Here is a 12,910-nt window from a genome sequence, read left to right on the forward strand (position 1 = left end):
TAATCTCAAAAGAGCCTTTCAAGAAAGGCTTTAAAGATATCAGCTGGAACTTTTTTGAGGCCAGCCATGGAAAGGGAGCTCCAGATGGTGTCGGGGGTACCCTTAAAAGATCAGCTGACCAAATCGTCCGCCATGGAGGAGATATCCCCAACGCAGAGGCTATGCTCCACCAGTTGAGGAGCGTGGGTACTTCGGTGGAACTTTTTTTTGTGGGAGAAGGAGATGTTGAGAGGAAAGTGCAGGAAATGATGGAAGCGCCCCCACTTGTTCCTGTCAAAGGAACAATGAAAATCCACCAAGTCATCAGTTTCTCTCCAGGGACAATTAAATACCGGGACATAACTTGCCTTTGTCAGGCAGACAAAGGTGTACTGGATTGTGCCTGCTATGGGATAAAGGAGGTGAGCCTGGGAGAAGAGGCAAGCCTGCAGTGCACTGAAGAGCCTTCACGGCCTGAGGCCATCATGAAAGAAAACATTGGGCAGTGGTGCATTGTCAAATATGATGGTGAACCCTACCCAGGAATCATCCTGGAAGTTGAAGAAGACGTAAGAGTAAAATGCATGCATAAGAATGGGATCAACAAGTTCTACTGGCCAGGTCCACGAGAGGACATTAGCTGGTACAGAGATGACCAGATTGTGTGCCTGATGAAAGAGCCACAACCTTTGAATAAGAGGTCTGTCCAGCTAGAGAAGGAAGTGGAAGTTCCTAGAAAACCTGGGTTGCTGGTCTGATAAATAGTTTGCTGTTGCCAAAACAACTGTGAGGTCAAAGACTGAAAAATGTTCCTGATGTTTCTTTTGGGTGTGCAGTACATTTGATGGTTGAAGTGTGTGTGTGTGTGTGCGTGTTATTTTGCTGTTGCTGATTTGCTATACAGGTTTGGGGCAGTTATCCTCATTAATGGGTTGTTAGTGAAGATCATTTTTACATTATCAATGTTTATGTGAATGTTCTAAGGTAAATTAACTGCCTTTCTTTCATGAAATATATATTGTGATGTCCACCCTGTTACGTCCTGTACACCCTGTTACTCTTCTGTCCACCCTGTTACCTGTGTGTTTATTGATAATAATTAAATGAAATCATCAAAAAATATGTATATCTTTGTGGTTGCTTAAAGGGAGTAAATTGACTAAATTAAATTACTAAAAAAATGGGCCAAATCCCATTAAAATTCCTTTTTATACTAAAAGAAATGTGTTGAAATTACATTGTGTCCTAAAATAACATGTCTTTTCTCAAGATAATGCTTGTTTATGAGTTTTTGTTAAAATACATTTGCAGGGTTAAATAAGGGACATTATGTCTCTAAGAAAATGTAAATTTTATAACAGCTGCGAATTCAAATCATTTTTTAATAGAAATTAGAATGTCCCGTAACAGGGTGGACATTTGGCTTATGTTAGGTGTGAAGAATTTGGTCAAAATTATTAAAATATAATATCCTGAGCTGGACCAATATATTTTTCTTATAATTTAACATGCCCTCCTTCAGATGATAAGATAAAATCATGGAACATTTTAAAGTTTTTCATAGAAAGTTACCAGACTAAAATGGCACCGAATAGTAGGAATGACCCAATTACAACATGAGGCGCAACAGGTATATGATCCTGTGTGAGTGTCGGGAAGAGTTAAAGAGGGAAAATGTTCCTGCTGAAGTGATGCCTACTGATGGTAATGAGGCGTGGCCTATTGTCATAGTAGGTGGAGCCCTACATGCACCGGTAGATAACTTCAGTGAGTTGTTAGCCGGAGCACAGCAGGCTGAGGAAAGGACAGGGGAGAAACCCCAGAGCATGTCCCCTACTCCAGTTTCCCCCAGTAGCCAAACTGAGTCCATTCTGCGTGCACTTGGTGATTTGCTCGATAAGACAAAGCCCGCTTTTGATAATGGAAGCTATCGCCGCTTACGTGTTTTCTCTGGAACCCTGCCCACTCCAGCAGGTGAAGAGCAGGTTGAACACTGGCTAGAGCAAGCACAGCTTATGGTCGAGGAGTGTGACTGTTCTGTTAAGGAGAAAAGGCGTAGACTAATGGAGAGTCTAAAAGGACTTGCGCTGGAAATATTCAAAGCAGCCAAAGTTGGCAATCCGGAGGTTAGCCCTGAACAGTGCCTTGAGGCAGTTGAGCATGTGTTTGGGACAGCAGAGTCTGGAGATGATCTGTACTTCGCGTTTCGCTTAATGCAGCAGCAATCAGGTGAAAAGCTCTCAGACTTCCTGAGGCGTCTTGAGCGGTCACTAGATAAAGTGATTAAGAAAGGTGGTGTCATGCTGGACAGAGTAGATCAAGTACGCTTAGAGCAGCTGATGAGAGGTGCTGTGGCATCCGACTTGATGTTGGTCAATCTCTGCCTAAGAGAGGAGAGACAGGCCGCCAACTTTTCTTCAGCTGTTGAAAGAGTTGAGGACAGAAGAGGAGTATGAGGCCTCAAGGAAAAGGCTCAACCCCGCTGTACAAAGTGTTTATGTGTAGCCAGAGATTGATACTAAACAGGCTGAAATCCAGGGCTTAAAGGCAGAACTAAAAGAGCTCAAGGCCCTTGTAGCTGCTGTGGTGACTAGGCCAGATCAGGCCATGCTAGAACATGTTGAGAAAACGCCTTTCAATGCATCTCTGCACAGTGAGCCTGGTCCTGACTCTGAGCTAGAGGCATTGAGAAAGGAAATGAAGCGGCTACAAACAAAGTTCACCCATAAGGCAACTAACCAAGAGACTGCGGCTGCAGTCTCAAAAGTAGAAGCTTCAAAATATGACTCCCGTTCTCCCCGTGGACCACCAACAGTTGCAGAGGAGAATTTCTGTTACCGTTGTGGGGAGAGTAGGCATTATGCAGGAAAGTGTCAAAACTCTGAAAACCAGGCTAAGGTTATCAAGAGACTGATTTAAGCCCTCAGAGTGTCAAAAGACAAGCAACAGACAAGAGATGTCGCAGCTGATGATTTAAACTGTGGGGTGAAGAAGAGTGCAGTGTCTGTGCAGAGTACAACTATCCCTGACGGTTTGGTTGGGCCACCTAGTCTCATCAAGTTGAAAGTTAGTGGTCAACCCTGCACCGCCCTGTTAGACAGTGGGTCTCAGGTGATGATTATATTTGAGCCCTACTACCAAAAGTACTTGACAGATATACCCCTTCAACCTGTCTCCGGTTTGGCCCTTTGGGGTTTAAGTGAATTCAGCGGCAGCTATCCCTACCGTGGCTACGTAGTGGTAGACCTGGAGTATCCTGCAGAAATTGTGGGTATCCCTCAAACTGTGACGGTTCTCGCCCTCATATGTCCGAGCCCCAAGACGGCAGATCAGACCTCTGTCATTGTTGGAACAAATGCCAGTCATGTTAGACGCTTAGTGAAGCAATGCAGGGACAGTGGAATTGATGTAACTCAGACCCTGGGCATCAAAGCATATGAAACAGGCGACCAGGCTCCTCCAGAAGTGCTGGAAGAGGGAGGAGATGAGGTTGGCTGTGTGAGGTGGCAAGGACCCGGTCCTTTGACTATACCCCACTGGTGGTGATATGCAGGCTGTTTGCAAAATCGAGCTCACGCTTGCTGTTGACCAGGAAATCTTGATGGTAGATTCCTCCCCGATAACCCCACTTCCAGCTGGTGTGACATTTCAGCCCATGGTTGTGTGTAGTCAGGCAATGGACATCAATAGTTTCAGAGTATGGATAAATAATGACGCTTTGAGAGAGACAGCCATACCAATAGGAACAGTGATTGGGCAAATGCACCTGGTTGATTCAAACGCTACCATCCCTCCCAAAGAAACAACTTCATCAGAGTTTGATGCAAGTATGATCAACTTCGGAGACTCACCAATCTCGACAGAATGGAAGACCCGACTTTGTGAGAAGCTGTCACAAAGATCCCATGTCTTCTCAACGGAAGAGTGGGATGTCGGCCTAGCCAAAGGGGTAGACCACCATATCCGACTATCCGACGCACGACCGTTCCGTGAGCGTTCACGTCGGTTGGCACCGGAAGACATTGAAGATGTGCGCAAGCACCTTCAAGAACTTCTGCAGGCCGGTATCATATCAGAGTCCCGAAGTCCCTATGCTTCCCCTATAGTTGTCGTTAGGAAGAAAAATGGAACCATTAGGATGTGCATTGATTACAGGCTTCTGAACAGTCGTACCATCCCAGATCAATACACAACACCTTGTATTGACGATGCGCTGAACGCCTTGACAGGAAGCCAATGGTTCTCTGTCCTGGACCTCAGAAGCGGCTATTACCAGATAGCAATGACTGAAGAGGACAAGGAGAAAACGGCATTCCTCTGTCCGTTAGGTTTCTACCAGTTCGAGCGAATGCCGCAGGGCATAATCGGAACTCCAGCGACCTTTCAGAGGTTAATGGAGAAGGCAGTAGGCGACATGAACTTGCTGCAGGTGTTGGTCTACCTCGACGACTTGATAGTTTTCGGAAGGACTCTGGAGGAGCACGAGGAAAGACTACTTAAGGTGCTGGATCGTCTTGGAGAGGTTGGACTGAAACTGTCTGTTGACAAATGCCAAGTCTGTTTGCCGAGTGTGAAATACCTTGGGTACATAGTGTCCGCTGACGGTGTTGCTCCTGATCCCGACAAAATCGAAGCGGTCACAACCTGGCCTCAACCAACAAACTTGAAGACCTTACAGTCCTTTTTAGGATTCTGCGGCTATTATCGAAGATTCATAGCCAATTATGCAGCCATTGTTCGACCCCTGACAGAGCTCACAAAAGGTTACGCTCCAACCCAAAAGAGCAAGAAAACTGCTCATGACAGGAGTAAGATCTATCTGAAAGAGTCAGAGCCATTCGAGGACAGATGGGATCAGTCTTGTACAAATTCATTCCAACAGATCATTCACTGCCTGACGCACGCACCTGTCTTGGCATTTGCAAATCCCCAAAAGCCTTACATCCTGCACGTGGATGCAAGCTTGAAGGGACTTGGTGCAGTACTCTACCAAGAGTACACAGAGGGTTTGCGACCAGTGGCCTTTGCAAGTAGAAAACTGAAACCGTCAGAGAAAAACTACCCTGTCCACCAGTTGGAGTTTTTAGCTTTAAAATGGGCTGTAGTTGACAAACTTCATGATTATCTGTATGGGGCCAAATTAACAGTACGTACAGATAACAACCCTCTTATGTACGTGCTCTCCACTGCAAAGCTCAACGCAGTAGGGCACAGATGGCTAGCGGCCTTGTCGACGTACGAGTTTGATTTACAGTATCGTCCTGGCCCTCACAACATAGATGCTGATCTATTATCAAGATTGGCACCAGACGATGAGCGCTCAGAAGAATGGGTGACTTTATCACAGACTGGTGTGAGGGCCATATGCCAGCGTGTCTCCACCCCTGAGACTCCTACCCATCCCCTGCGGTGTGTTGATCAGTTGGGAGCATCTCCTCGGTGCATTCCAGGGGCTCGATTCACAAAGGATCTTAGGGCTAAAAGTAGGTCCTAACTGGCGAATTTAGGAGTAACTCCTAAAAATAATGGGCGTGTCACTCTTAAATTTAGGACTCCTAACTTTTTTCACTAAGAGCAATTCACAAAGTATTTTAGGCCTAAAAGTAGCACCTAAGTCTAGGAGAGCTTAAAAGTCTTCAAGAGGACTCCTAACTCACTAAGACCTATTCACAAAGAATCGTAAAATGGCTGCGAGACGAAATGTTTTGGAGACAATGGAAGACTGTGAGTTAATGAAGAGATATAGGCTAAATCGTGAGGGTATAAACTTGTTGTAGAGTTAGTGCGGGATGCAATAACATCCCCAACTAACAGGAATGATCCGATTAGTCCCGAAATAAAGTGTTTGGCAACACTACGTTATTTTGCAATAGGGAAAATGCAACTTTGCAATGCCGACGACTTCGGAACATCGCAACCATCAGTCAGCCGTGCCATAAACCATCTATCAACGCGCTCTCTAGACCACATATCATCCAACAGTTTATCCGGTTTCCTTTGGACATTCAACAATTACACAGGATCAAAGCCAACTTCATGGCAATTGCAGGTAGTAATGCGTGATATAAACAATATACGATGTAAACGATAAAAAATGGCCTACGATAGAGATTTTAATTCTATCGCTCTATCGCGATAATGCATGTTGATGACGCAAAATACAATGTTTAATTTTTGGTTTGGTGCAATTCCTTTTCACATTGCAATTTTCGCAACAGTGCCAGAATTCGTCAACAAACCTGCATGTGTGCAAAGAACGTTAAATTATTGGACAAAAAGGTCTGGGGCGTTGTAAAGTGTTAAAGAAAAAGGGGAGGGGGGGGCGGGGAAGCACCGGTGAAAGTAAACAATCATGGATATCCAGCGTGATATACATTGATCTGCGGACTGGTCCAAATCCTTCTCCCTCATCCTGACTCGGAATGTGTTAAATGCATCGGCATTTTTAAATTATGTTTTCCAGCATACTTTTTACTTGCTTTTGTCGGACCGTCGGGTGGTGGCTCAACATGGAGCAAAGAGGAGACGGAATGTCTTTTGGATATCGGACCCAAATATCCAAAAGATGTTCCCTCTCCTCTTTGCTCCATGTTGAGCAACGTCTCCGAGACAACCTCTCCGGCTGGGTCAACCTCCTTTTGATGGTTAAAAATATCACGTAATCGACAAAAATCTTAAAAATCAATGATCGATCATCAATTAAACATGCCCATCCCTAATTGTCAGTACAGTGTCTGTTCCTTATCTAGAAAGACACCCGTTGTTCCTGTTTTCTGCATCTTGGGTGGCATTTAAGAACCAAGGACTTAAACTTAGTGTAGTGCCTTTTAGAATGGTTTGCACTAAAGGAAAGAAACCCAATACTAATTTTATTTATCTGCAACATTATGTTGTATGATTACAGTGTTTCACAATAAATGTTCTCGAAATGACTACTATATTTCTCTTTTTTTAAAATACATTTAGCAGTTTGGCTTTCCTTAGGGTCTATGTAACCTGTTCTGAAACGGTTATTTTATGATTTTATATCGTGATATATATCGTTATCGCAAGAGGCTGCAATGTATATCGCAATATGGATTTTAGGTCATATCGCCCATCTCTAATTGCAGGTGTGCCCGGTGTGGTCGGTGCTATTGACGGGACGCATATAAAAATAATTGCGCCATCAAAAGATGAGGACGTGTTCGTCAATAGGAAGAAAGTGCATTCCATCAACACACAGGTTGTTTTTGATGCAAATTTTAACATACTGGATGTTGTTGCAAAGTGGCCTGGGGCTACCCATGATTTGCGCATTTTAATGGAGAGCGGTCTGAGGCAGCTTTTTGAGAGGCACCATGTACCAGTTGGGTGTCACTTGCTGGGTGACAGTGGCTATCCCTGCAAGACGTGGCTCTTGACACCCTACCTCAATCCACAACCGGGAGCACAGTTTAAGTATAACATGTAAGGGATTACGCAGATTACGCTTAGTCCTATGCGTAAAACACATCATATTGGCTCTTTGACGCCTTTTATTTGTTGAATCCATATTTATTATTGTTAACTGTTTTCCTCCATACAGTGGGGCAAAAAAGTATTTAGTCAGCCACCAATTGTGCAAGTTCTCCCACTTAAAAAGACGAGAGAGGCCTGTAATTTTCATGATATGTAAACCTCAGCTATGAGAGACAAAATGGAAAAAAAAATCCAGAAAATCACATTGTCTGATTTTTTAAGAATTTATTTGCAAATTATGGTTAAAAATAAGTATTTGGTCACCTACAAACCAGCAAGATTTCTGGCTGTCACAGACCAGTAACTTCTTCTTTAAGAGGCTCCTCTGTCCTCCACTCGTTACCTGTATTAATGGCACCTGTTTGAACTCCACCTGTCCACAACCTCAAACAGTCACACTCCAAACTCCACTATGGCCAAGACCAAAGAGCTGTCAAAGGACACCAGAAACACAATTGTAGACCTGCACCAGGCTGGGAAGTCTGAATCTGCAATAGGTAAGCAGCTTGGTGTGAAGAAATCAACTGTGGGAGCAATTAGGAAATGGAATACATACAAGACCACTGATAATCTCCCTCGATCTGGGGCTCCACGCAAGATCTCACCCTGTGGGGTCAAAATGATCACAAGAACGGTGAACAAAAATCCCAGAACCACACGGGGGGACCTAGTGAATGACCTCCAGAGAGCTGGGACCAAAGTAACAAAGGCTACCATCACTAACACACTACGCCGCCAGGGACTCAAATCCTGCAGTGCCAGACGTGTCCCCCTGCTAATGCCAGTGCATGTCCGGGCCCGATTGAAGTTTGCTAGAGAGCATTTGGATGATCCAGAACAGGATTGGAAGAATGTCATATGGTCAGATGAAACCAAAATAGAACTTTTTGGTAAAAACTCAACTCGTCGTGTTTGGAGGAGAAAGAATGCTGAGTTGCATCCAAAGAACACCATACCTACAGTGAAGCATGGGGGTGGAAACATCATGCTTTGGGGCTGTTTTTCTGCCAAGGGACCAGGACGTCTGATCCGTGTGACGGAAAGAATGAATGGGGCCATGTATCATGAGATTTTGAGTGAAAACCTCCTTCCATCAGCAAGGGCACTGAAGATGAAACGTGGCTGGGTCTTTCAGCATGACAATGACCCCAAACACACCGCCCGGGCAACGAAGGAGTGGCTTCGTAAGAAGCATTTCAAGGTCCTGGAGTGGCCTAGCCAGTCTCCAGATCTCAACCCCATAGAAAATCTTTGGAGGGAGTTGAAAGTCTGTGTTGCCCAGCGAAGGCCCAAAAACATCACTGCTCTAGAGGAGATCTGCATGGAGGAATGGGCCAAAATACCAGCAGTAGTGTGTGAAAACCTTGTAAAGACTTACAGAAAACGTTTGACCTCTGTCATTGCCAACAAAGGGCATGTAACAAAGTATTGAGATAACCTTTTGTTATTGACCAAATACTTATTTCCACCATCATTTGCAAATAAATTCTTTAAAAATCAGACAATGTAATTTTCTAGATTTTTTTTTTTCATTTTGTCTCTCATAGCTGAGGTATACCTATGATGAAAATTACAGGCCTCTCTCATCTTTTTAAGTGGGAGAACTTGCACAATTGGTGGCTGACTAAATACTTTTTTGCCCCACTGTATATGTTAGAACACACAAACATACACGAAATGTTGTGGAGAGAGGAATTGAGCAGATGAAACGTCGGTTTCATGTCCTCCACGGCAAAATACGCCTCACCCCAGAGAGGGCAAGCACAGTCATCACTGTATGTGCCATTCTACACAACCTCTGCAAGCGGACGAACATTCCACAGCCAGACGACGATGATGATGATGACGACGATGACCACGATGATGATGATGATGATGGCGATCAACATGACAATGAATTTGGCCGTGTGGAACCGAGTGGACTGGCATTTAGGGATCACTTTGTGAATACACATTTTAGGTAAACACCTTGGCACAAATCAGTCAACACACATTTGTGTAGTTCATAACATTTATTTTCTTTTAATTTTTCTACCTTAAGACTAATATTCTGTCTTCATTTTTATTTGCCACTCTTTCGCTTTGAGGACCTTTCTTTGCCTTTTTAAAACCCTCATTTCCATCCTTAATTTCTTCTCCAACAGTGAACTGGCACCAGCAGCAGGAGGGAGAGGAGAGGCAGTGGGTGCACCAAGAGGGACAGTTGGAAGAGGAAGAGCAGGGAGAGGAAGAGCTGTGAGAGGAGGTGCAGCTGGAAGAGGAAGAGCTGGCAGAGGAAGGAATAGGAGGGGGAGAAGAGGAAGAGCTGTGTGATGTGATGCTGCAGCTGCAGCTGGACTTTGATCTTCATTTCTCCTGTGGGGAATATATATATATATATATATATATATATATATAATTTGTAACACAATTTTGGGAAGTGGGTTGACCAGTTGCACATTGTAAATCTTCTGTAAATATTAAACAGAAAGGTTTTTCATGTAGCCTATTACAATCATTGCATGCATACCCCTCAATCTTCTTTAGCAACTCGACTGCAGGATCAGCTGCACCCTCAAGGCCAGTTATGCTTGTGTCCGAGCCTAGGATGGCGTACACCACTGATGCGACCAGGGACAACGGCTTTGGTGCAGATCCTCCTCCAACAAATTAAATTTCAGTTTCATTCATGTTTCATATCACTGTAGCCTTTGTTAATTGTAAATTTAAGACATGCAAATGCGTTTCCCAAATGAATGCAAGCAATGTTAATAATGGACTTACCTGTAGCTGCGACAGCTCTTTTATAGTCGGCAATCTCCAACCTACACTGTGACTGCAGGGCATACCAACGTTTTTCGCAATCGTCGGTAGAGTGACAAACAGCAGGGAAGGAAGCATTTAGGTTCACGCATATTTCTTCCCATGCCTCCCGCTTCTTCTTACTGGTCACTCCAGCCCCGAATCTACCCTTTATTACCCCCCTCCGCTCCAGCACAAACTGGGCAAGTAGTAACAATTGATCCTGGGACCAATTGGCCTTTCGCTTGCGTTTCATGATTTCATCATCCTTGATGATAAGGGGACTTGAACGGCGGTATGGGCAGTTGTTTAAAGTGTTTGAAATGAAATATGCTGAAATATGCTCATTGGATAATAGTTTGCAGGGTGCTTTTAATTGCCTCCTTGATTTAATGCAATTTACGTATTTTTATTGTTTGCTTTCTCTCTCTCTCTTGAACGTGCAGGCTATAACGTCATTATCGTGGTCTGCACAAACTTGTCATCATGCGTGTATCATGCTAACTGCACTGTCCATAACTACTTAATAGGAATTCATTTCTAGCCTAGGCTATTTCCTTGTTTATCTGTGATTTAGTGGGCTCGTCTGAACAACCAATCACCGCACTGACCCCTTCTAAACTCGTACACGAGAATCGACGTTATCCATAGCAACGGCGCGTCACTCTTAGTGGTTCATCCTTAGTAAGAGTAGGTCTCAGCGGCTTTGTGAATAACTTTTAAGAAAAAACTCCTAAGTAAAATATTTTAGCGCGAGTTAGGAGCACGCCTAGCGGTAAGATAAAATGCTTTGTGAATACGGCCCCAGATGTTTATGCTCATTCAACCTTCTTGGCCTCATACCTTGAAACAGATGTCAAGGCAGGAACTTAAGGGGGCACAGGAAGGGGACTCCGCTATAGGACCCTCCATACAGGCTATCAAAGATGGAAAATGGCCTGTAGAGAAACATGCCAGTCCAGAACTCTCACAGTTAAAGCGAGAGGTGGGGAAGTTGAGCATGAAGGATGGAATGCTGCATCGTTTGAGCTAACGATCTTCTGGGGAAAATGTCAGTCAGTTAGTCCTGCCTAAAGAATATCGAGAGATGGTTCTGAGGTCAATGCACGATGACCTAGGACACCTGGGGGTTGAGAGAACCGTTGACCAACTGAGGAGCAGATTCTTTTGGCCAAAGATGTCTCTAGAGGTTGAGCAGTACATTAAGAATTGTGGAGAGTGTGTCACCCACAAATCTCTTCCTCAGCGAGCTTCCCCCTTGCACCAGATCGTGAGCGAAAGTCGATGGTGTGCATCGACTTTCTCTCGATGGAACCCGATTCGAAAGGCATCAGCAATGTGTTGGTGGTCACCAACCATTTCACACGCTATGCTCAGGCTTTCCCAACAAGAAACCAGAAAGCTCAAGTTGTAGCAAAGGTCCTAGTTGAAAAGTATTTCCTACATTATGGACTACCAGCGAAGATCCATTCGGATCAAGGAAGAGATTTCGACAGCCGACTGATAAAAGAGCTCCTGACCTTGATGGGGATTCGCAAATCACGGACGACTCCCTACCATCCTCAGGGAGACCCTCAGCCAGAGAGGTTCAACCAAACCCTATTGTTCATGCTAGGGACTCTGGGCCGGGAGAAAAAACGCAGCTGAAGCCAGCATGTTGGTCATCTGGTCCACGCATACAATAGCACAAAGTCTGACGCCACCGGATATTTGCCACATCGGCTGATGTTCGGCAGAGAGGCCAGACTCCCTGCTGACGTGTGTTTTGGAACCTCTCCAGATGGCATTGAGGATGGTTGTCATTCCCGCCATGTAGAAAAGCTAAAAGAAGACCTGAAAGAAGCCTTCAAGCTAGCATCTGCGGCTGCAGATAAAAGGCACCAGAGAAACAAGAAGGCTTACGACCAAAGAGTCGGAATACAGTCTTTGGAGATTGGCGACAGAGTGCTGCTCAAGAACTGGGGCTTGAGAGGGAAACACAAGTTAGAAAGCCGATGGAGCCCTGATCCTTATGTGTTGGTGGGGAAGATGCCTAATCTTCCGGTGTTCAAGATAAAACGTGAGAATGGAGGAACTGGCACAAAGACCATTCACAGAAAAAATCTCCTTCCCATCGGGCAGTTTGTGAGAATCCCAAACACAGACCCGGTGGTTGATTTACCTGTCAGACCAAAAACCAGAGCTGTGACTCGCCGGAGGAGTGAAATATCCTCACCTGAAACGCAAAAAGTACAAAGGGAGTTGCAGGAAATGTCTGATTCGTCATCTGACCCTGAGTTGTATGCACCTTGCAAAACTTACCCGAGAGAGTTGTTTCACAGAGCTCTAGACAATGTTAGACACACAGTTGCTGCTCAAGAAGAGAACCATCAGGCAGATGGAAGTGGTGCTGATGCTATATCCTCATCTGATGATGACGCAGAGCCAGAGGGCCATAGCTTGAGAGACCAAGAGTCTGATCGAGAGTTAGCTCCTGGTGACACCAATGATACTGATTCAGAGTCTGGCCCTGAGTAAGAGACTTTCAATGTGTCCAAAGATAATGGGAGGCTAAGATCGGAGCCTAGGCCAAAGAGAGCAATAAAGCCACCAGTCAGGCTTACATATGATGAGCCGGGTAGATCCAGAGATCAGCCTTTGACCATTGTAC

This window comes from Pollachius pollachius (assembly GCF_949987615.1).
Source record: "Pollachius pollachius genome assembly, chromosome: 1".
Taxonomy (NCBI): Eukaryota; Metazoa; Chordata; class Actinopteri; order Gadiformes; family Gadidae; genus Pollachius; species Pollachius pollachius.